This window comes from Phyllobates terribilis, unplaced genomic scaffold (genome assembly GCF_046119375.1).
Source record: "Phyllobates terribilis strain yellow unplaced genomic scaffold, ASM4611937v1 Scaffold_2__4_contigs__length_985480577, whole genome shotgun sequence".
NCBI lineage: Eukaryota > Metazoa > Chordata > Amphibia > Anura > Dendrobatidae > Phyllobates > Phyllobates terribilis.
This window is the reverse complement of record NW_027362762.1, coordinates 837,771,821-837,797,947: the sequence shown is the minus strand read 5'-3', so window position 1 is coordinate 837,797,947 and position 26,127 is coordinate 837,771,821.

Here is a 26,127-nt window from a genome sequence, read left to right as displayed (position 1 = left end):
GAGTGGTCTCAGATCAGGGACCTATGCACCCTTCTGCACAGTTTTGAAATGGCGACGAAGATGTTTAGTGCTGACGATGCCATTATCAGCATGACTATTCCGGTGATTTACATGCTGGAGCACATGTTAAACAGAATTCGGAGTCAGGTGGTGGCACAAGAGGAGGTGGAGGAAGTAGAGGAGGAGGAGTTGTATGGGGAAGGGCTAACATCTGCAAGGTCCAGACGGTCGGCAGCACCAAGGCGGCAGGCATGTGAGGGTGGGGGAGATGGTTTTACCAGGGCGCATGGTAGCAGCCAAACTAGTGAGGAAGGTGCAGGAGCCCAGGAAGAAGTGGAGGACGAACTGATGGAAGACTCATCAGATGAGGGAGACCTTGATCACATTTCTGTTGTGCGAGGTTGGGGGGAGAGGACAGAGGAAGGAAGCATGATTGTTACCTCGCCACCAACACAACAGGGACTTGGTGCTCCTGGATGCGCAACACACATGAGTGCCTTCTTGCTGCACTACCTGCAACATGACCCTCGAATTGTGAGAATTAGAAATAATCCTGACTACTGGGTTGCCACACTGTTAGATCCCCGGTACAAAAGTAAATTTGCAGAAATTATTCCTGCCATAGAAAGGGATGCACGCATGCAGGAGTATCAGCAGAGACTGTTGCAGAATCTTACATGTGCTTTTCCACAAAATACCAGTGGTGCACGTAGTGAATCTCACAGTTCCAACTTGCCAACCGTGGGACCGTCAAGTGTTCAGCACTCAAACCGTAACAGAACCACAGTATCTGCTGGTAACATCAATTTTGCGGAATCATTTCACCACTTTTTTAGCCCATCCTTTGCAAGGCCACAGGAGACAAGAAGTCTGACACATAGTCAACGCCTAGAGACGATGGTACAGGAGTATCTCCAAGTAAACATTGAAGCCACGACTGTGTCACTGGACCCTTGCTCTTTTTGGGCTTCCAATCTGGATAAATGGCCGGAGCTAGCCACTTACGCCTTGGAGATCTTGTCATGCCCCGCAGCCAGCGTTCTGTCTGAACGTGTGTTCAGCGCTGCTGGTGGTGTGCTGACAGATAAGCGCACGCGGCTCTCCACTGATAATGTAGACAGACTCACGTTCATAAAGATGAACAAATCATGGATCCGAAACGACTTTTCTACCCCTGTGTCATCCTGGGGAGAGTAAAAGCTTGATGATTGGTTAAAATCACCCTACCAACCGTTTTAAGCTTTCAAATTACTAATCATGTTTATCTGTATCTTGACTGGAAAATAATTTGGGCTTTGTAGCAGTGTGCAGCACTGATCCTATTAGGCCATCTATACTAAAGCTTCACCAGATTTAAAATTAAAAATAATTTTTAGCTGCATCTAGCCCGGAAAATAATTTTGGGGCTCCGAGATGCGCAAGGCACATAAGTGCCTTCTTGCTGCACTACCTGCAGCATGACCCTCATATTGTCAGAATTCGAAGTAATCATGACTACTGGGTTGCCACACTCTTAGATCCCCCAAACTTTTCGATCAACCTTTTCATTTTAATAAAGACCAAAAAAATGGTCATTTTTGAAATTATAAGCATTAGCAGGTTGTTAGAAACTGAAATCAAACAGTTTTCAACTCAAAACTTTATTCTAGGTGATGTTACATTTTCACATAGGACCCCTTGTTCGAAAGGAGCTTCTGAACTCTCTCGTCCATTGAATTTGTCAGGTTTTGTATGGTTTCTGCTTCAATTGTTTTGCATGAGGACAGAATACCCTCCCAGAGCTGTTGCTTAGATGTGAACTGCCTCCCGCCATCATAGACACTCCTTTTAATGATGCTCCAAAGGTTCTGAATGGGGTAGAGGTCAGGGGAGCATGGGGGTCACACCATAAGTTTGTCCCCTTTTATGCCCATATCAGCCAGAGATGCAGATGTTTTATGTGCAGCATGAGATGGTGCATTATCATGCAGAAAAATGATCTTGCTGTGAAATACACGGTTCTTCTTCTTGAACCATGGCAGGAAGTGCTGTTTGAGAAAATCCACATACATTATGGAGTTCATCTTTAGCGCCTTCAGGGATCCTAAAGGGGCCGACAATCTCTCTCCCCATGATTCCAGCCCAAAACATTACTCCACCTCCTCCTTGTTGGCGCTGTAGCCGTGTTTGCGTGGGGTGTCCATCAACCAGCCATCCTCCACTCCATCCATCTGGACCATCGAGCGCTGCACGGGACTCATCCGTGAACAAAACAGTTTTGAAATCAGTCTTCATGTAATGTTTGGCCCACTGGAGCCGTTTCTGCTTGTGTGAAGTGGATAGAGGAGGTCGACAGGATGGCGCATGCACAGCTGCAAACCTCTGAAGGACCCTGCATCTTGTTGTTCGGGGTACGTTGGAGGCACAAGCAGCTTCAAAAACTTGTCTGCTGCTATGACAAGGCTTTTTTGCCGCTGCTCTTTCAACCTGACGTAATTGCCTGTAGGAAAGAGTCCTTAATTTGCCCTTATCAGCACGCACACGTGTGTACTGTGAATCAGCTACATACTTCTTGATTGCCAAGACACTTCATCCTGATCATCGCACAATGTTGATTGTAGTCATGCCTTGACCTAAACACTCCACAATTTGTTGCTTCTCAGCAGCCGACACATCCTTTTTCTTTCCCATTTTGGCAGAAAATGTAGGCTGCTTAATAATGTGAGAGAGCCTTCTTAAGTAGTCTTGCCTTTCATTGGACACACCTGCCAAACTAATTAGCACAGGTGTCTGCAATTGCTTACAGTGATATAAAGAGCCCTGACACACATCACCATCAATGAGTTTAACTGACAAACAAACAAATTCTTCCCTTATCACTCCTAAACACTTTTTGTATAATAATTTGGAACGCAGTGTACATGTGCTTTTCCACAAAACACCAGTGGTTCACGTAGTGAATCTTACAGTTCTAACTTGCCAACCGTGGTCTGTATGGAGTTGTTCAATAAAGGGCCCAAAATTAAGATAACATAGATGGGAGAGGTCTCTATGAATAGGAATTCCTAAGTATTTGATACCCTGTGAGGGCCAGGCAAAGGGAAAGTTGGACTGGATGGAATCCTATATGGATTTGGGGAGGGAGACATCGAGGGCCTCAGACTTCGCTGCATTGATTTTAAAATTTTACCATGTAACAAAGTGATCTATTTCAGCCATAACAGCATGGATGGATATATGTGATTGAGTGATATATACTAGGACATCATCAGCAAATAGAGAGCACTTGTACTCGGTGCCTCCCACCTCAATCCACCTAATATTGGGGTTATGGCGAATTGATGAGAGCAGGTGCTCCGTCACTAGGATGTATAAGAGAGGGGACAGAGGACATCACTGCCTTGTCCCATTGGTGATTGTGAAAGGTGATGAAAATGTTCTGACGCACCCCCTGGGCCTTGGAACACCCGGAGCCGGACCCTTTTTGGTGGATGCTGGTGGTTGTAGTCTTCGTGGCGGCGACCCAGTTCCGTGGCTCAGGGCGGTCAAACCAGTGGCGGAACTATTTATGTGGTTTTCATGTTTAAATGTCCGACTACGCCACCCGTGGATTGCGGTCAGAGTGAACCGCGCTACAGGGCAGACCACTGAGGCTGGTGTTGTGGGTGCAGCAGAGCGTAGCATAACTCCCCACGGGAGGAGTATAGCCTCAGGGCAGTGTATGCGGAGGATGGGGGTGATGGTGCAGGGCAGCAGCAGTAACGACACGGAGTCAGTGATGCAGTTCAGGGCCTTTACTCACAGTTCTTATTATCCAGACCACGTCTGCAGGTAACTGCTGCCCACGTCGTACTGTGCTCACCAGGTGAGGGGCTCAGACAACTCCCAGATAACTTTGGAGCACTTCACAGGACCCCCTTTGTGTGTCCTTTGTCTGGCCTTTCTTACCAACACTTCTGTCCGGCTGCCTCGGGCCTCCTCTTGGTAAACTTGGCGCCAGTTTCCCTGACCCTATGTGGTGCCTTCCTAGCGGGTGTAGCGAGGGGCTGCGCCACATAAAATGTCAGAGCCTCCGGTTTCTAGCTGAGGGTCGTTTCCTGCCTCCACTAGTTCGGGGACCGGTCTCCCCCTTTGGCCTGACCCCTCCACGCAGGTGGATTCGGGCGTGCGGTGGCGACTCGCCCGTCCGCACCCCTGGAATCCCTTCATTCCTCGTTCCTGGAGCCTTCTCCGCTCCTCTTCCTTCCTTCTCCCTCTTCCAGGCCTGGGCCTCTGTTACTAGGCCCGCCTCCGGAGCAGAGCTCATGCAGAGCCCCTGCTCCCTGCCACTTCTGCTCAGACTTCTCTGCACTGAACTAAGATGGTGCCCACCTTTTATACTCCCTTCTCAATGCACCCAGGAACTGCTTCCTCCCTGCTCCTGCACTACAGGGTTCCCCTTCCTCAGTGTTCCCTCCCCCCACTCCAGCCAGGGACAGGGACTGTCGTGCCCATCTCAGGGGCATATTGGTCGCCCTGCCCCACGGCAATGTGGTGTAATGCATGCAGGTGTCGGGTCCTGATCCACACTCCATCCTTACCTGAGAGTGAGATATCACACCTCTGGGTGAGGTACAATACGTCTGTAGCAACCAAGCCCTCAGGGTGCTACAGTTCCATTTATCTTCAGCCTAGGTGACGTATTGCGATACAGGGCCGTGATTTTGGCTATAAAAGGGTCCCCTAGACCCCTACCCCAAGCTTTTTAAGAGAATCATATATGGCGTGTCAGGAGACTCTATGGAATGCTTTCTCAGCATCCAACGAGAGTATCTAATTACAAATTTTTAACTGCATCTAGCCCAGGAAATACTTTGTGCCTAGTAGCAGTGTCTGCTAGTGAGCGGATTATCCCGGCTGTTAAGCAAGCTGCACCACCTGTAGTTTAGACACTTAATTTTTTCAAAGGAAATGCTTCGGGACCATGGGATACTTAGTAAAGAGCATCAGGAGGCACCCCAAGGCATAGGGGCTGGGACTGGCAGTAGGATGTCTTGCGGTGGACAGCCGAGCTCGATCCTTATAAAAGCTTTTTAACTGCAGCAGCTTTAGTGGACGCTACTGGAGCTGGAATTACCGCGGCTGCTGGCATGAGACTTGCCCTCCAATAGATCCTTGTAAATGGATTTAAAGTGTATTCATTCAAATTAGAGAGACAATTTAAATTAAAAAGCTTAGAGCTGCCTCCACCACAGGGGGGCTCGCTCGACCCACCAGCGGACAGGCACCAGTATTGGGAGAGGGGGGCTGGCCGTCAGGGTTCACCGCGGCTCTGGCACAAACCCGGCGACACGGAGGTGGCACGGGCAGGAGCGGACTGGCCGTGTCGGCTTCTCACTTTTTGGATTTTAGAAGGGCATGACATGCCTATATCTGTGTCTCCCCCTCCTTTTACTCCTCCATCTCTTTTATTTTCGCATGACTATATGTACTTGTCACTTTTCCATGTGTTAGTTATGTCTTCTGAGGAGTTTGTCAGCTTTTGGACACCTTTGAAGGTGTTTTCTATGTGTTTCTATGTGTTTTTGTTTGCCTGCCATTGGTTTTAACGGTGTTCGAAGGTTTTCGACGAACAGTTCGGCGAACAGTTCGGCGAACACACGGGTGTTCGACGAACCGAACCGAACTCGAACACTACGGGGGTGGCTCAACACTTGCCAGGATGTCAAGGACTTTGTTCTCGCGTGTCCCGTCTGTGCGAGAGATAAATCTTTCCGTCAAAGTCCAGCTGGTCTTCTCCATCTGTCACCCGTGACGGACTCCACACATAGAGAGTCGGTTGTCACTTCTCATCGTCCTGCCCCCGTATTCTATCCGGGCGATAGAGTGTGGCGCATGGCTCGCAATACTAAACTACGCGGGGAGTCTGCTAAGTTTGCCCCCCGCTTTAAAAAAGGGTACCCTGTACACCGGATGGGTCACAGTTCTGAGAATCTTCTCTGTGTCCGGGTGGACCACATTCATGCTCCTCTGCTCGTTGAGGAAAATGAGCGTCAAGTGGAGGGGGATGTTAAAAGGGAGGATAATGTTAGGCGCTGGGCTGTTGCTGGATTTGAAATGGGTCCAGAGCCTTCTGTGGACTCCCGTTTCAGTCCAGCCAGGGCAGATGCTGCTCAGCATAGTCGTCAGCCCCAACGCCTAGCTGGTCCACGAGATGTACAGATTGTCTCTTGGGTATATGTGCTTAGCAATGTTAAGCATAGGTTGCTGAGGGAGATAGGGCTGTTGGAGCCTAAGTCAAGGATTCTCCGCACTGAGCATGTCCGTGACCTGGCGGATCGTGATTGGTGGTTTGGCAACCACCTGATCTGGTAACCTGGCACCGCCTAATTGGTCGCGGGTGACGCCACCAATAGTGCGAAGGTGGGCAGGGCTTAGTCTTTAAAAGACCTGCCCACAAACATGGCGGCGCGCTCTGATCATTGAGCAAGTGATGCTGTTGTGTGGACGACTGTGTTCCAAGTAGTTTCTATAGGCAGGCTAGTTGAAATAGGTAGGCTAGTGGAAATAGGCAGGTAGCTTCGCCTAGCAGTCTGGCTCTGCCAAAGGGGTCGCCTAACACCCCGAGCAGCTTGCAGGCGTCCTATCCACGGCTATCGCCTGTCAGCCACGTGGAGTAGTACCCTTCAGTCCAGTAGCACGCCGGCTGGAGGCACGTGTACCGGTCGGCATAGTCACACACGCATCCTAGCGCCGCCAGTGTAGTCCCTGTGTAGTTAACAGGGCTACAGCTACTTCCCCGGTTGCGCATCCCCCGTGTAGTTAACGGAGATAGAGCGAACCGCTATACCTGTTCCTGTGTGAAGTAACACGGAAGGGTTATCATTTAAGTTGGTTACAATCCTTTCCACCCGGAAAGTGTTCGGCAGCAGTCCACCAGGCTGCATCGCGGACCACGGGGTCGGTTGCGTTCCATTATAATAAAGTTGTCTGCAACCGCCCTCCTAACACCCTACACCATATTTATGTCAATCTCATGCTCATTAATCTACAACATTGCAAGTGCTTGGAAAAAAAGCAACTTTGTAATCTGTTCATTAACCACTCCCCGACATTTGCATTATATACATGTCATGGTTGGGAAGTACTTCCCGACTGATGAGGTATATATACATCATGGCGATCACCGGCGCACAAGAGCTGTGCATGGGCGATCGCCGCAGGATGTTCTGCCGATATGACAGCTGAAACCTGGTGCTCACTGCCGGGAGCGGTGCCCGCAGTATGACCTGCTAAATGCTGTGATCAATATTGCCTCTACCCTCCGTTCGGCACCCCGCAACATCATCGCGAGGGGCCGATCATTGCCACGGTGACCCGATGTCATCATGACGACATCGGGATCACCAGAGCTAACGAGCTTTTTACACCATGCTCAGAGGATGGTGTAACAAGCTTGTATGTCAGTGAAAAAAGTGAAAGTCCCATAAAGTAAAAAAGTGAAAAAAAAATTTTACATTTTTTTTCAAAAAGTCACAAAATAATAATAAAAAATATCTAAATATATATTGCACCCATAAATAAATATTTTCATGGGAAAAAAAAAACAAAACAAGGAAAGGACTTTGCTATTGCCACGTCCGGGGTGACCCGACTTATAAAAATATCACACTAGTTAACCACCTCACAAAAAGTGGAATAAAAAGTGATCAAAATGATGAATGTAAATAAAAATGATATCTCTAAAAATGGAATCATGTCCCGCGAAAAACAAGCTGCCATATAGCTCCATCAAAATAGTTTTTATTCTGTAGAAGTGCCAAAACATAAAAAAATATATAAATGTAGTATCACTGTAATCGTACTGACCCGCATAATAAAGCTAACTTATCAATTTTACTAAACACAGAACGGCATAAAAAAACTCCCAAAAAACTATTGCTGAACTGCTGTTTTTTGTTCATTGTGTCTCCCAAAAATTAGAATAGAAAGCAATCAAAAAACTTAATTTGCCGGAAAATAGTACCAATAAAAAAACAACTTATCCGGCAAGAAACAAGCCATCACGTGACTGTCGCCAGAAATATGGAAAAATTATAGCTTTCAAAATATGTTGATGCAAAAACTTGATTTTGCAATAAAAAGTGTCTTTTAGTGTATAACAGCGGTCAAACAAAAAAAAATTATATAAATTTGGTATCCCTGTAATTGAAGCGACCCGAGGAATAAAGTTGTTTAATCACTTATACTGCACGAGGAATGGCATCAAAAATAAATTAATAAATAAATTCTTCACCTGCAGTTGCTTTTTCATTTGGCCTCCCAAAGATCGTAGTAATGCTCGGCGCACATTTATCCTGTGCTCTACGCTGATCACTTACACCAGGGTTTCCATGTAAATCTCCAAAATACATAATTGAGATGGAACCCCCAGCTGAAGATTCCCTATAATGAGGCAGATGGAGGTGCTGTGGACACCATCTGCCCTATGATGCGGCAGTGTCCGTCTTTTTAGGCATGCATAAAAGTACTGTCTGCCACAGTTTTGTGCACTTCTGAAAAGGACAACGCTGAACTGAAGCCAGAAGGAGTTCACAGTCACTCTGCTGCCTCGTTAAAGTGAATGGACACGTCAGGGGTTTCATCTGAATCAGGTCACTCGGAGATTTAGATGGAAACCCCAAAGTAAGTGCTCAACACAGAGGGGATATTCTGCTCTTCTAGCACTTAGGGGCTCTGTATATGGAGTCCGCAAACTATTCTAGGAAAATTTGTGCTCCTCGAGGTAAATAGCGCTACGTCCCTCCCGAGTTTCGCCATATGGCTAAGCAGTACTGTACAGCCACATATGGGATATTTCTACATTCAGCAGAAATTGTGGGACAAATTTTGGTGCCATTTTTACCTATTTCCGAGTGTGAAAATGTAAAATCTGGGACTAAAACAAAATTTTGGTGGTAAAAATAATATTTTCTTCACTGCCCAATATGGTGTCAATATGATCACTGCAACCCAGGATGAATTCATTGAGAGGTGTACGTTTGTAAATTGAGGTCACTTGTGGGGGGTTTTGCCAATGTGACATGGTCCCCTCAAACCAGTCCAGCAAAATCTGAACTCCAGTATGGGGCTTCTTCCCTTTTGAGCTTTGCACTGTGTCTCAAAAGTAGTTTTCAACTACATATGGGGTATCGGTGTACTCAGGAGAAATTTCACAGCAAATTTTGGAGTCCATTTTTTTCTTGCTATCCTAGTGAAAATGAAAAAATTTTTGGAAAAATATATTTTTTTTAACCTGCTAACCAGAATCCCACAATGTCTGTCTGCTATTTCATCCTTCTTCTCTGACAGATTTCTAAAACTTAACATGGATAAAACTGAATTCATCATCTTTCCACCGTCTCACTCAACCCCCCAACTGACCTATCCATCAAAGTCAATGGCTGCCCACTCTCTACAGTCCTGCAAGCTCACTGCCTGGGGGAACCCTGGACTCTAATCTCTCCTTCAAACCACATATCCAAGCCCTTTCCACTTCCTGCTGATTCCAACTCAAAAATATCTCCCGGATCCGCACATTCCTCAACCACGAATCTGCAAAACCACTAGTGCATACCCTCATCATCTCCCGCCTCGACTACTGCAATCTCTTGCTCTGTGGCTCCCTTCTAACACTCTCGCACCCCTTCAATCTATCCTAAACTCTGCTGCCCGACTAATCCACCTGTCCCCCCGCTATTCCCTGGCCTCTCCTCTCTGTCAATCCCTTAACTGGCTCTCCATTGCCCAGAGACTCCAGTTCGAAACCCTAACCTTGGCATAAAAAGCCATCCACAACCTGTCTCCTCCATATATCTGTGACCTAGTCTCCTGATACTTACCTACACACAACCTCCGACCTTCACAAGATCTCCTTCTCTACTCCCCTCTTATCTCCTCTTCCCACAATTGTATACAAGATTTCTCCCATGCATCCCCCCTACTCTGGAACTCTCTACCCCAACACATCAGACTCCCACCTACTGTGGAAACCGTCAAAGGGAACCTGTAGACCCACCTCTTCCGACAAGCCGACAACCTGCAGTAACCACAGCTCCACCATACCACTGCACGACCAGCTCTACCCTCACCTACTGTATCCCCACCCTTCCCCTGTAGATTGTGAGCCTTCGGGGTAGGGTCCTCACTCCTCCTGTACCAGTCGCCAACTTGTAGTGTTCAAAATTTATTGTAATTGTTTGTGCTATGTATATCCCTTTCACATGTAAAGTGCCATGGAATAAATGATGCTATAATAATAAATAATAACAAATAATAATAAAATTCCTTGAGGGGTCTAGTTTCCAAAATGGGGTCACTTATGGGGGGATTCCCATTGTTTAGGCACATCAGGGGCTCTCCAAAATCACATGCACATCCGCTAATGATTCCAGCAAATTTTGCATTCAAAAAGCTAAATGACACTTCCTCCCTTTTCGAGCCCTGCCTTGCGCCCAAACAATAGTTTTCCCCCACATATGGGGTATCCGCGTGCTCAGGAGCAATTGCACAAAAACTGTTGTGGTCCATTTTCTCCTGTTTACCTTGTGAAAAAAAATTGGGTCTAAAATAAATTTTTTGTTAAAAGATAATTTTTTCCTTACATATTGCTTCAGTTGCTGTGAAGCACCTGAAGGGTTAATAGACTTCTTGAATGCGGTTTTGAGCACATTGAGGTGTGCAGTTTTTTAGAATGTTGTCACTTTTGTTTTTTTTCCGTCATATAAACCTCTCCAAGTCATTTCAAATGTGATGTGGTCCCTAAAAAAATGGTTTTGTAAATTTTGTTGTAAAAATGAGAAATCGCTGGTCAACTTTTAACCCTTCTACCTTACTTACCAAAAAAATATATCTCAAAAATTGTGCTGATGTAAAGTAGACATGTGGAAAATGTTATTTATTAAATGGGTTGCCCATTCAAAACCGATAAGTCTGCAGTCACTATGTGTGATTGCAGACTTATGAATCCCCCCAATGCAGGCACTGTGCTCTGCAGTGATTCACCGGTTTCAAACCTGGTAACGGAGGGTATCTATGAGTTATACATACCCCTAGTTAGTGAGCGTGGCCTTACTCCATACACTTGTATGGAGCCGGCCTGCGCTCCAACCAGTGATGTGGCTGGCCAGTGACGTGTTCAACTAGAGGACGTGATCGCGCTCCATACAGGTGTATGGAGAGCAAGGACATGCCCCCTGGCCGGGGGTATGTATAACTCATACACACCCTCCATTCCTGGGTCAGAAACTGGTGAATCCCCGCAGTGCACAGTGCATGCGCTGGGGGGATTCATAAGTCTACAATCACACATGGAGAACTACATGAATGTAATGTTCAGCTCAAAGAAAAGGCAGGCCACATTTTTATTTGCACAGAATGCAAAAAATCTAAAACAAAAAACCTAAAGAGATTAACTGAAATATAAGTTGGTGTGCATGCATCGTATAGGCGCAGGTTCACACTGGCCACTAAACAGACAAAACCCATGATAAATGGACATTACATTCATGTACTTTCACATGCCTGTGTGTCCTTCTCAGCACTTATCCACATGTATGTCACTTGACAAATGGTAAGGTTTCAATACTAGAGGTTAGAACCGTCCCGAATAGGGTCACCGTGACGTTGTAGGATGGTTTATACGTTGTTGTGATCAAAATTATGTTAACTAGCCACCCTATACAGTAGTATTTTCATGCTCTATTGCTATTTATTTATTTAATTTCTGCAGGGTATTTGCTTATTATGATTTTATCCTGGGTTTTCCAATGGAAAATAAGGCTAAATATTTTGTTGGTTTTGCAAAAGTGAGGCAGAAGTATGTTCAATCATGATTTTTCTAGACATTGCAAAGCAGATTATGCATCTAAATAGCAACACAGACAGGCAGTGGTCCAAGCTCCAGACTTCAATGCTGTGCACTGTAGTCAACTCACCTTAGCCTCCGCATCTTGTTAGACAAGAGGGTGAGGACGATATGTGGCTGCCTGCTGGCAGAAAAGGGAGTTGATGTAAAAGTAATTATTTAAAAAAGAAACTATAAAAACCGAGTGCTTGCCCGACACAGAGCAGAATACCCTGGTGAATTCTAAGGCTAGGGCCACTCTATAGTATAAAAGATCATTACGATTTTCATCCAGAAAAATGGGACGAATTTTTTCTCACTTATCTGTCTGTTCTATCTGTAGCAACAGGACCCTTTACAGTTTACTTTGTTAAAGAATTGCAAAGTATTCATGAATATTGGATGCTATACTGTGGCATCTGATTTTTTTCTCTCACCGATAGACTTGTATGGGCGAGTCTCTTCTGATTTCAGAGTCATATCACCGCATGCTGCTATTTTTTTCACAGGACAGATGGCTGTCTATCACTGAAAAAAAATGGTCATCTGCACTGGCTCATTGAATAACATGGATCTGTATGCTATCCGATAAAAAATCAGTTAGCACTCGTCCCATTTATTCGATCGTGTGCATAAGCACTAATACAAATATACGAACGGCCTGCAACAGAGCCAGAATCAGATATGAAGTGTATTTAGAAAAACGATCATTATGCACACGCCTGTACTTTAAAGATAATTGGAGGTACATTGTGAAGAGTACCTGTCACCAGGTAAAAAGATGACAATTTTTGTTCTCATTTTATTCCCCTGTTCATCTGGGTATTCTGTTTTTTGCTTTTTTTTAAATAAGTCATACTGTTCTAGAGATACAGGGCTTTTTATCCAATGCTTTTTACGATCTTTGCTAAGGGGGCGGTGCTCACTAGATAATTTTGCAGAGCAGTTTAGGGACAAGCCTTTAAATATTCCTGTGAGAAATGCCCTTTTGGTAAAGACCATAAAAATATCAGTACGTAAAAGTGAGAACAAAATTAGAATTAAAAGTGCCCACCTTTTTCTTGGTGACAGGTTCACTTTAAGTACTGTGATTCATATGTTTGCCTGGAGATTCTGGGAGGCATACCTAGATTACACAGTGATTGACAACATAGTGATGCAAAGTGGTTCTTCAAAAGATGTGTAGAAGAGTGTAGCCATCAGAATGAGTGAGCCTGATTTCCCTTTTTCATTTCCAGGTGTTGATTCTGCCACATTTACCAATTCTGTAAGTCCATTCAACCAACATTTCCTGAAATTGCTGATCTATAAAAATAATAATCAATGGCATATACGATTTATATGTTTTGCTTGGCCTAAATAACCATGGTTATGACCACTAATAGCTAACTAACTCACTCACTATATGAGTGGTCGTATCCATTGACACCTAAGCTACTGCATTGCTTTGCACAACATAGTGATTCAAAAGAATTATGCCACATTTCTAATTGGAGGTATTTACTAATATTATTATTATTACACCTAGTATATATTGGGATAGGATCTTGGAGATCGTAACATCCCTTTAAGATTGGTGGCTGTTTGTAGGAGACAAACGGTAGTTCTGGGAATATTTCTTTCAGTCTGTGATCTTTCCTTATAGGGAATCTGTCAGTAGGATCAGCCCTCCTAAGCCATTTACATGATCATGGAGCTCATAAAAAGGTGAATAAAATGATACCTTGATATTTGTGATCCAATCTATTATTCCAGAGAAATTCATGTTTTTCTTTATATGTAAATGATCTGTTAAGAACTATGGTTTGGACACTGATCTGCATGAGAAGCTGCCTCCAGAGATTATTGTAAATGAAAGGGTGAGTTACCAGGGTGAGACATGTAATTTACACAGTAGAACTGAATTTTGTCTCATACCACACACTTTAGCAGCTGTAGCTCTCACAGCACTGCTGTTTTATAACACTTCTGCCTATGAGATGAAAGCTGAAGCTGAGAGGAACCTGCAGATGTGTCAGGTATAATCACACACAGCTCTGCAATGAGAGCAGAGAGCGTCCATTACACATCACACTGGTAACTCCTCCTTTTATTTACAATAATCTCAGGAGACAGATTCTCAGCGAGATTAGTGTCCAGCCCATAGCCTGGAACTGCTATAATAAGAACATGGATATCTCTGGAATAAGACATCGGATTGCAGATATCAAGGTGTCATTTTATTCAGCATCCTATGACCTGCAATCTCATATAGACAGCTTAGGAGGGTTGATCCTCTTGTGTGTGTAGATTCATCTTCATCTGTAGTTTTTGTTTAGATTCCCCAATATAGGTAGCTTCAGGGCATCTTGTACACTGTATCATGTACAACACATTTGAAAGTTATGAAATCTGTATGGAAGATTTTAACCACTTGCAGATCAAACATTAAATTGATCACCTAATTCTTGATCACATTATAAATGTTCAAGGGTGAAAGATGTAAAGCGAGTCAGTTAGCACAAAAAGACTGCTAAAACGAAGCATAGAACTTTGAAGGAGACATAGCCGTATAAAAAAATCTACCTTTCCAAATCATTTGCTTCATTGACTAAAAATCATTCTGTATTCAAGTATTCTTTGTGTGACTAAACAGTTCAGTACACCTTCCCACCTACTTGTTTTATATCTAACTCCACCACCCTTATTTGATTGACAGCTCTCAATTTACAGAAGCCAGAGGAGGGTGGAGATCGACAAAAACCATTAAAGTGCACTGGACTGCTCGGCCACACCAAGAGTGCACCCAGCAGTTCTTTAACATATTTTAATAAGAACGGTTTCCGACAAGTGCAGTAATGGGTTTGCATTCTCTGGCCTGATTCACATGTCAGTGTCTCCGGTACATGTGGTGGCATATTGCCACCGCTCAGGCATGAAAGCCACATGTGCCAGAGATGGATTATGACATAGGGTTTAGTGGGGCATAGGGTTTATCATATGGATTATGCTCTCGTTGGACAGGTGAGGAATATGGTTGTTTTTTATTTTTAATTTTTCCTTAATAAATGGGAAAACGAGGGTGGGGAGTGTGTATTTCAATAAAGGAGTTTGTGTCATTATTTAAATTAAAGGACTTTATTCTGGGTGTTTTTTATTTACAATATGACTATGGGGTTAGTAATGGGGACGTCTTATAGATGCCTCTCCATTACTAACCCCTGGGCTTCATGTCAGCGGCCATAGAACAGCTGACATCAACTCCAACACTATTACCCCACCTGCCACCGCACCGGAAAGAGCGAGGCTAAGTGCCAGAATTGGCACATCTTACTGATGCGCCATTTCTGGGGCCGCTGAGGGTTGAGGTTATTAGCCTGGGAGGGTTTCCCTCTGCTGGTTATGAGAAATCAGCAAGAGCTCATGCATTTTTTAAAATTAAATTCTTTATTTTACACACAATGTACACTGCGGGTGCTGACTACAACTCCCATAATTGTCTCCTGGTCGTGCTGATCACAGGAGGACCAGATGACAATGATGTCTTCAGCACCCGGCGCCTGGGAACAGCATGAACTGTGCCGGCTTTTCGCAGGCGCCAGTACATGTCATACTGATGCAGCACATGGATGTCACACGTATACCACATGCATGTGACGCGCCCCTGGGCCTGTGTCACGCTGCGGTGCGCACGCGGGAGCTTACCCGGAGCCGGATCCGTGGAGGGTTGTAATCTCGTGGCGGTGACCCGGTCCGTGCCCAGGGAGTCAAACTAGACGGCAGTCTATTAGTAGTAAATAGTTGATGACTACGCCACCCGTTGAGTGCAGCCAGGAAGCTGCTGCTGCAGGGCAGACCGCTGAGGCCGGTGGTAGGATTGTGCAGCGTGATAGTATAACCCCCAACGGGAGGGGTATGGCCTCAGGGCAGCCGACGTGGATGATGGGGGTAGCAGGAACCACTCAGAGACGGTACGGTGTAGTTCAGGGTCTTTACTGGTAACAACGACAGACCCTCCCGGAGTACTTGCTAGCAAACGGGGCCTGATCAGTCTTTGAGCAGATGGGATCTCCCCTGGCCAGGCGTAGTTGTAGGCCTCCCAAACTGACTGTACTCTTCTGGCTACCTTGCTAGAAGCTGATGTAAGTAGCCCACGTCCCTGAGTGTACCGTGTGGTGCTCACCCGTATGGCCGGTGACTCGGGGCCTTCTAATGGCTTCCGCTCCACGATGGCGGTGCTGGTCCCACGCGTGTGACCGTGCCTTCAGGCTTCTGGGCCAGAGGACCTGAAATCCCCTGCCCGACGGATTCTGCTGCTGGGTAGGAGTTAGTCCCCACAGCCTCGGACTCCGGGTCCGGTAAAGAATCTTCTTAGTCAGGGCGAGCTCTGTAGCTGCCAGCCCCTGACTCCTTGTAACTCTGCTGTTTCCTATGCTGCTTCTCTTCTCCACTCTCCTTGTCTGACTCCCCCTGCCTCAGCCCCGGGTTTATACAGGGGAAGTTCTTCCCCTCCCAAGACTGGGCAGGAGGTGTGGCATGCACAGGATCCCTGACCAAAGGACCTCCCACCTGTTCTCAGACATAATATCTCTATCACTGTGGCAACCAGACCCCTGGGGTGTCACATTCCCCCCTAGTGAAATTTAGTACTCCGGGACTAAACACATTTAGAAAAACATAACAAAGTATAACAATAACAATACTATAAGAAAAACACATAAGATGGTTACGGCGTGTCCGCAACCGGATGCAGTCTTTGAAGAAAAGCAAAGGTGTCCATTTCACCAACACAGGGAGACGTAACCAGGTAGGGGTCTGTCCTACCCCGAGTCCTTAACAGTCTCTAGTCCATCCTGGGTTACGCTCCAACTATATACAAGGATTCCCGGTAAATCCACCAAGGTTTCCTAAAAATAACTAGAAACACAAAATTATACACAAGCAACAAGACACAGAAAAACATAGATAAAACAATTTATACACTTTAAATTCTCCAGCGTGCGGGTAACTGGCCTCTAGTGGCCCGAGTGGACCTACGGAGCTGACTGTCTGGCCCTGAACTACAGGGTGTAGGAGCTGTCAAGGGTAAACTGGGTAGCTGTCTACCGGCTCTTTGTCTCACTAGGGGTACGGCAGGCTCACTATAAGCAGAGGGTTGATTCTCCTGTTCTGCTTGTGTGGAGTCTTCTGCCTCCTGGACCGGCTGTTCTTCCAGCTCTACCCGTTGCTCCGTAGGTTCTTGGGATGATGGTTGGAGGAAGGTGAGTACGGGTACCACAACTGCACCATTGACTTGAGTCCAAGACTGAGGAAAGTCCCCGAGCACGGTACTAACCATATCTTCCCTTTCTTCCACGGGTCGATGGTCTTCTTGTTCCTCTTCAGGGTTCCTCAGCTGTTCGGGACACTTCTTCAGGTGGTCCCGGGATACAATGGCTGTGGTTTCCCCTCCGTCTTTACTGATGGTACAGACCTTCGGGTTCTCGTGGCTTGAGGGCAGTACGGTGTACGGGTCCTTCTCCCACTGGTCGTCCAACTTGTGGAGCCGTCTCTTCCTCTTCAAGACCTGCTCTCCGGGTACCAGGGGAACAGCGGGAGCATACTGGTTGTAAGTTTTCTCTTGTCTTTCCCTAGCCTGACAGAGACTTCGCTCCACGCTCTCCTGTACTCTCCGGTACTGCTGCTGCCTCTCTGTGTCCCAGTCTGTTTCTGGTGAAGTGTCCTCGGGGGTCAGGACTCCCATTTCCAGGTCAACAGGTAACTTACCAGGTCTTGCCCTCATTAGGTAAGCCGGGGTACAGTTGGTGGAACCTACCGGGATGTGGTTGTATAGGTCCACCAGATCGGGCAACTTTTCAGGCCACAGACTGCGTTCTTCCAGGGGCAACGTTTTTAGAAGATCCATTACCACCTGGTTCATTTTTTCACAAAGTCCATTAGTCTGCGGATGGTAGGGTGTCGTCCTTATCTTCCGGCAGCCATACAGATTGCAGAATTCCTGAAAGACCTCCGCTTCAAAGGCAGGTCCCTGGTCCGTCAGCACTTGGTCCGGGTACCCGTGTGGACGGCAGAAGTGCTGCTGGAAGGCTCTAGCTGCTGTTTGAGCCGTTAAGTCCTTGACGGGGACGACAACCAAGAACCGGGAGTAATGATCCACGATGGTTAACGCGTAGACGTAGCCACTTCTGCTTGGGGTCAGTTTTACATGATCCAAGGCTACCAGTTCCAACGGTTGCCGGGTGACGATGGACTGCAGGGGAGTCTTCTGGCTGGCTCGGTCCTTCCTTCTCAGGTTGCACGGGCCACAATCTCTGCACCACTTCTCGATGGTTCCCCTCATGCCTACCCAGTGGAACCGCTCGCGCAGCAGGAACTCCAGCTTTTTCCACCCAAAGTGTCCAGCTCCGTCGTGGTATGCCTCCATCACCATGGCTGCGTCTCTTCGTGGCACCACTACTTGCCAGAGTAATTCATGCGTCCGGGAGTTAACCATTCTGCGGCACAACTTCCCTTTGTAAAGGAACAGTCGACTCTTCTCTGCCCATAGTTGTTTGGCTTCCTCCGGAGCGTCTGGTTCAAGGCGAGCCTCCGGCCGAGTAAGCATCTCCTTCACCAGTCGGACGGCAGGGTCGCTGTCTTGCGTTTCCGCCCAGTTGTAGTGGGGTAAGGGGTTCAACGTAGCAGCCTGCTTACTCCTTACCCGGTGGGAATACTGAATAGTCCCATGACGGTGGAACGCAGGGAGTTCAACTTCTTCCAGTCCCTCCGGATCTTCTCCTCCGTCCGGCAGGTTGGGCATCCTGGACAGGGCGTCTGCGTTGGTATTGGAGCGTCCTGCCCGGTATTTAATTGTGAACTCGTAGTTGGACAGACGGGCCATCCACCTCTGCTCCAGGGCACCGAGTCTTGCCGTGTCCAGGTGTGTCAGCGGGTTGTTATCCGTGTACACGGTGAACCGGGAAGAAGCGAGGTAATGCTTAAAGCGCTCAGTGATTGCCCATACTACGGCCAGGAACTCTAACTTAAATGAGCTGTAATTCTCGGGGTTCCTTTCGGTGGGTCGCAGTTTTCGGCTGGCGTAGGCGATTACTCGTTCCTTCCCCTGCTGGATCTGGGACAGTACGGCTCCTAGCCCGATGTTACTGGCGTCGGTGTAGAGGATAAAGGGCTGGCTATAATCCGGGTACGCCAGGATTTCGTCCCCCGTGAGGGCCATCTTCAGCTGGCGGAAGGACTCTTCTTCCAGCTCTTCCCATTTGAAGGGCGGCTTCTGGTTCTTGGCCTTCCGGGACTGGCCTATCAGGAGGTCCTGCATAGGTGCTGCCTTTTTGGTGAAACCGGGAATAAACCTTCGGTAGTAGCCTACCAACCCGAGGAACTGCCGCACTTCTTTTACGCTGGAGGGGCTTGGCCATCCCTTAATTGCGGTGATCTTATCGGGGTCGGGAGCCACTCCGTCAGCGCTCACCACGTGTCCCAGGTACTGCACCTTTGGTTTCAGGAGGTGACACTTGGAGGGTTTCACCTTTAGGCCGTAACTCGCCAGAGCCTCGAACACTTCCGCCAGGTGTTTCAGGTGGTCCTCATACGTCTTGGAATATACGATGACATCGTCCAGGTACAATAGGACCGTCTCGAAGTTTCTGTGGCCCAGACAACACTCCATTAGGCGTTGGAAGGTTCCTGGTGCGTTGCAGAGTCCGAACGGCATGCAGGTGAACTCGCTAAGTCCCATCGGGGTGGTGAATGCGGTCTTCTCCCGGTCCGCCTCTGCTACAGGAACCTGCCAGTACCCGCTAGTGAGATCCAAGGTAGAGAAGAAGTTAGCAGATCTTAAAGCAGCCAATGACTCCTCTATCCTTGGTAAGGGGTACGCATCCTTGTGTGTGATACGGTTGATTTTCCGGTAATCTACACACATCCTCATGGTGTTGTCTTTCTTTTTGACTAAAACTAATGGGGCTGCCCAGGGGCTACAACTATCCCGGATTACCCCAGCCTCCTTCATATCTCTAAGCATCCCCTTGGCGTGTTGGTAATGTGCAGGGGGTACGGGTCGATACCTCTCTTTTATGGGAGGATGATCTCCCGTGGGGATGCGATGTTCTACCCCCTTGACTCGCCTGAAGTCTAACGGGTGTTTACTAAACACTCTCTCATACTCTTGAACCACCCGATAGACTCCTTGTTTCTGATGTGAGGGAGTGGAGTCAGTACCCAAATGTAGTTGCTGACACCAGTCCTCCATGTCTTTCTTAGAGCCGTTACCTTCCTCCGGGTGAGATGGAGGCAAGGGTTCCACAGATTGTATAGAACTTTGATTAGTGGTATATAATTTGGCTAGCGTGGCATACCGGGGCAGGTACACTTCCCTCTCCCCGATATTTATTATGCGAATGGGCACCCTCCCATGGCGTACATTGACCACCCCCCGTGCTGTCAAAATGGTGGGCCTACTGTCTGAGTAAACTGGTTCTACCATTGCCTGGTAATCTCTACCTCTCAGACCAATAGCTGCCCGGCACCAAATCATCATTTCACTTTTTGGGGGCATGGCAATAGGAAAAGGGTCACACATTCTTACGCTACCAATCTCACCGCCGGAGAGTTCCACTTGTTGCCGTTGCATCAGTGCCCGGATCTCTTTCTGGAGCACCCGCTGCTCGCCGGAGCTGGCATTCTTGGCAACCTGCTGTAAAAGGAAAATCACCTCTGCAAGACAATTTTCAATTACATTAGTTCCTAGAGTTATTTTTGGGTGACTCTCATGTTTATCGATATCTACAATGATCAGTCCCTGTGCGGCCAGTTCGACTCTATCAATTTTGATGGTCACCTCTTTAAATCCGATCTGTGGCACGGGCTGACCATTGCTGGCGATGATACTCAAGTCGTCGTCGGGGTAGCGGGTAATATCCGAGTCATTCCAGTACTGCTTGAAGAGCACGTACGGGATGGTGGTGACCTGTGACCCGGTGTCCAGTAGGGCACTCATGGGAATGCCATCCAGTACCACAGGCAAGACTGGACGTCCTCCCACATATCTGTCGCGCCAGTTCGATGGGCCTGGTGATCTTTTTCCTGGGGGTTGGCCCTCTACCCCAGGTTGTGCCCGTTTAAAGAACAGTACCTTGCCATATGTCCGGGTTGATTGCAGCGGCGGCAGATGGGTCGTCCGTCCTCACTGTATCGGTCACTGGGTCTTCCTCTGGCCGGTGGGGTCCTCCTTGGTCGACGCCACGGGATGTCCTCTGGTCCGGATGCCAGCTGGATCTTCCCTGGGGTGGAAACCTGTAAAGACTGCACAGTTCGGGTTAGCGCAGCAACGCTCTTAGCTAGCTCTTGGACCTGATGGTGTAGGTCTGGAGCCGGGTCATTGTCCAAAGCCTGCGCATCAGCTCCCACAGGCCCTGCTGACAAGGGCGCCGCCTCCTGGTAGTAAGTGGTAGTGGGGCGTCTGTGGGTCACAACGCCACCTGGTGCCGGTTCTCGGAGCACCCGGATGGCTCTGTCCTTGAACTGTGCAAAGTCCAGATGCGGATCCTGTAAGGCCATTGCCCGCAACTGGGTTCGGTGGGCATTGCAATATAAACCCTCTATAAATTGTTCAGTCAACAGCCTGTCCTCGTTTCCCACCCCATCAGGGTCGGTCTGCTTTATGGCCCTCAGGGCCTCTTGTAGGTTTAGTGCATAGTCCCTTATACTCTCATGCGCTCGCTGCTTGCACCCGTAGAATCTAAGCTTAATCTCGGCTGAGGTGCGGGTATCAAAGGTGTCCTTCAGCCGGGTTAGTATCCCTGCGACAGTCTTCCTCCCAGGTGGCCAGGATTTTACTTCCCTTTTGGCTGCCCCGGTTAGTTGGGCCACCAGGATGCTCACTTTTTGCTCTTCTGTGAGGGGGTACACCTGGAAGAGGCTATCCAGCTTTTCTCTAAAGTCATGCAGGGTATGTGACTCCCCTGAGTACTGGGGTAGCCAAGCTGCTCCCGGGATATAGGGCATGGTGAAGGGCATAACTGCAGCAGCGGTAGCGCTGGCGGGGGTTGAGGCAGTGAAGCTCTCCTCCGTATCCGACATCTTCCTCCCCCCTAGTGGACCGTGGCCTACCTTGCGATGATCCTCTTCCGTAGGCCGCGGCTCCGCAGTGGATCGTCAGGGTTGAGGACCTTCCGTCGCGCTCCTGTGACGTCGGCGTCTGCTGGGCTCCTTCCAGGACCTTACGCAACGTCCGGACGTGAGGCGGGGCTTCAGTTCTCGTGCGCTTTCGGAGTCCACGCCCCTCTTCTTCCCGCGCGGCGTCCTCAAGATGGCGTCCAATGGCGGGAAAACTCCACGGATGGCGGGAAGAAGGTCGAAGATGGCGCCGGATGGCGGGAAAACTTCGCGGATGGCGGGAAGTAGGTAGAAGATGGCGCCGGATGGCGGGAAACCTTCACCACTGGTAAGTTTGAACAGTCTTTGCTTTTCAGGCACGCAGTACCCGGTGGTTGCGGGCACGAAATCCTGCCGACTACGCCAAAGTTGACGCGCCCCTGGGCCTGTGTCACGCTGCGGTGCGCACGCGGGAGCTTACCCGGAGCCGGATCCGTGGAGGGTTGTAATCTCGTGGCGGTGACCCGGTCCGTGCCCAGGGAGTCAAACTAGACGGCAGTCTATTAGTAGTAAATAGTTGATGACTACGCCACCCGTTGAGTGCAGCCAGGAAGCTGCTGCTGCAGGGCAGACCGCTGAGGCCGGTGGTAGGATTGTGCAGCGTGATAGTATAACCCCCAACGGGAGGGGTATGGCCTCAGGGCAGCCGACGTGGATGATGGGGGTAGCAGGAACCACTCAGAGACGGTACGGTGTAGTTCAGGGTCTTTACTGGTAACAACGACAGACCCTCCCGGAGTACTTGCTAGCAAACGGGGCCTGGTCAGTCTTTGAGCAGATGGGATCTCCCCTGGCCAGGCGTAGTTGTAGGCCTCCCAAACTGACTGTACTCTTCTGGCTACCTTGCTAGAAGCTGATGTAAGTAGCCCACGTCCCTGAGTGTACCGTGTGGTGCTCACCCGTATGGCCGGTGACTCGGGGCCTTCTAATGGCTTCCGCTCCACGATGGCGGTGCTGGTCCCACGCGTGTGACCGTGCCTTCAGGCTTCTGGGCCAGAGGACCTGAAATCCCCTGCCCGACGGATTCTGCTGCTGGGTAGGAGTTAGTCCCCACAGCCTCGGACTCCGGGTCCGGTAAAGAATCTTCTTAGTCAGGGCGAGCTCTGTAGCTGCCAGCCCCTGACTCCTTGTAACTCTGCTGTTTCCTATGCTGCTTCTCTTCTCCACTCTCCTTGTCTGACTCCCCCTGCCTCAGCCCCGGGTTTATACAGGGGAAGTTCTTCCCCTCCCAAGACTGGGCAGGAGGTGTGGCATGCACAGGATCCCTGACCAAAGGACCTCCCACCTGCTCTCAGACATAATATCTCTATCACTGTGGCAACCAGACCCCTGGGGTGTCACACATGAAATACAAGGACACATGGTCACGGATATCTCCAGTACTGTTTTTTCCGGTACCGTAAATATCAGGACGTGTGAAAGAGCCCTTAAGGTGTGATTTGTATTAGCGGTATGTCTCCTACAAGAAGCTGTGCTCAGTTTTAACAATCATTTTGTGCCCACAAACTCTTTTTAAACATTCTTTTCAAGATGACAATTTTTTTTTTTCCGTTACCAAGGTAATTCTGAAATGCTTTGGTTTGCTGTTGGATATTTTAAAGATCTATTAGCTTTATATTTGACACTGTGTTAAGAAGTAAAGAATCATTAGAGCAAAACTTTAACATTGTTTGCTTCTCTGTTCCCTTCATTTTTATCTTTTACGTCTTGATCGTTCTTTTTCTCAGTTGAAATATTATGTACAATTTTTGGAAATGGTTTATATCTACGGCTCAGGTACATTTGTCATTTTATCTGTTATAGCACTGACATTTATATAATTACATTTCTTTACATCATAACTTTTTGCTTTTGCATTTTGTACAGAACAATAAATACGGACATGTCACATTAATTTTCAGGTAGCAAACAAGCTTAAATCTATTGTCTTTTGGTCTCTGCTGTTTATCTTTTTATCTTTTGATAGCAAAGTACTGTACCATAACATCATTTCCTTAGAGAGTTATGTAAACTCAAGAATCCAACTATGGAAAATGGTGACAAAGTAGAAAATCTTAGATTTATAGTAGAGATGAGAGAACCAAATTTGTGCTGAATTTTAGCAATTTCCTGAACAATTTGCGATTCAAGTCATGCGAATCACCAAAAATGGTGGCCATCATTTTATACATTGTAAAAGATTGCATCAGCACAAGGTCACGTGATCTTTGGTGCTACTGGAGGGGTTCCCCATAATGCCTTGGTATAGCACAGCCAATCAAGCGGGTCTATAGTAGCCTGTATGAAAACAGAGGCAGGAAATGCAGCAGCCATTTTGGGATGAATATGTATGGTGAGAACAGTTGTCATCCATTTACCCATAGCTATTTATGCTAAGGTCACTTCCAGTATGTAACAAATGGGCAGCACAGAGGCTCAGTGGTTTGCACTTTAGCTTTTTTGCTTTGCAGTGCTTGAGTCCTGGATTCAAATCCCACCAAGGACAACATCTGCAAGGGGTTTGTATGTTCTCCCCATTTTTGCGTAGGTTTCCCCCATACACCAAAGACATACTGTAGGGGAATTTAGATTGTGAGCCCCAATGGGGACAGAGATGATTATGTCTGTAAATCACTTTGAAATATAATGGAGCTATATAAGTAAAATAAATCTGAAAATACGGGAAAATACTGAGGCTATGTTTACTTTAAGGATTGGATACAGTCCTAGAAGACCTCATAATTTTATACGTGTCTTTTCAGAGCAATTGGATTTTCAGAAAATAACTTTTTTTTTTTATTCATCAAAGCTTTAAGTTCTAACTCGAAGGAGTTGTTCACTACTCAGACAACCCCTTCTCAATTACTATATTCTCCCCTGTAAAATAAAAACAGCCTGTACTCGTCTTTGGTGCCATCGCCATTCCAGTGATGCCGGTGCTGGGTCTCTAGGAGTGCGTTCGACATTGTAATGTCACGTGAAACCTGCAGACAATCAGCGGCCACTAATGGGCCACTTCACTTTTACTTCTTTTGGATGAAATTGACATCTGGAGGAAGTGAAAGAGAAGGAGTTAAGTGAGTTTCTTCAAAAGAAAGTGAGAGTGACAAGACCTTGGGCTGTTAGCAGCTGCTGATTGGCTGTAAAATAAAAACAGCCCGTACTCACCTCCAATGCCGATGACATCCAGCAAAGTCAGGGCAGAGTCTTCCTGGAATCATGTGACATAACAATGTCATGTGAGCCCCGGGAGACTCTTCCCCGAAATTGCAGGAATCGAGTTGGCACTAGAGGTAAGTATAGACTGTCTTTATCCTACATGACAAATATAGAAAGTAAGAAAGGGTTGTCCGATTAGTGGGCAACCCCTTTAAGTCTTTCCATGACCTGTATTTGACGGAGCTTTAAAGGGTAAAAGCAATGTATGTATCAGTAATATAATTAACATAATCCAGCCGATTCTCTCACATGAGAAAATCTACGCTCCTGTGACCCCAGCGTGACGTTGTTTGACCCTGGCCTTAATAGGAAAATGCATAAGAGGCAGAAGAGTTGCAATGCTTGCTGACAAATTCCTTTAAAAAATAGTATCTTAAATCCAGAATCTTGTTTTCTAAAAAAAACTTCCTTGCTTTTTTTTTTTTAAAGTCAGCAAAATCTATTATAAGTTGATCTTATGTGAAATTTACATTTGTAACGCAAAAGAAAACTATAATAAATGGTTAATTAGCGGAATGCTGAATGAAACATACTGTATAAATACATAAATAAGAGCTGTAATTTTCAAATTTAAAATCCCACACAGGGGGTTTCAGATAGGATTACTTCACTTACTAACATATCACAAGGCTGAGTTCAGTGGGACCCTCGTCTGAGCTCTTCTTGCTTACCAGAAATCAAAGAGAATAAATCATGGTCACACATTGCTTTGCCACGTGGCTTCAAAGTACATCTGTAACAGCACTGAGATAGCATCATCTGGGAACTGCCAGTACGCCACTGTTTAATGCAAGAGGTTAATTAAAACATTCATCAAAGACTTCTAAACTGAAACGTCTGGGGCTTCATCTTTTTTAATTACCATTTTCTCACATATCCTTAAAAAAACATAAGCGACTCACACAATCTTACTGGTGTCGGGTAAAATCTGCATGTGCTGTTACTGAATTTGATTT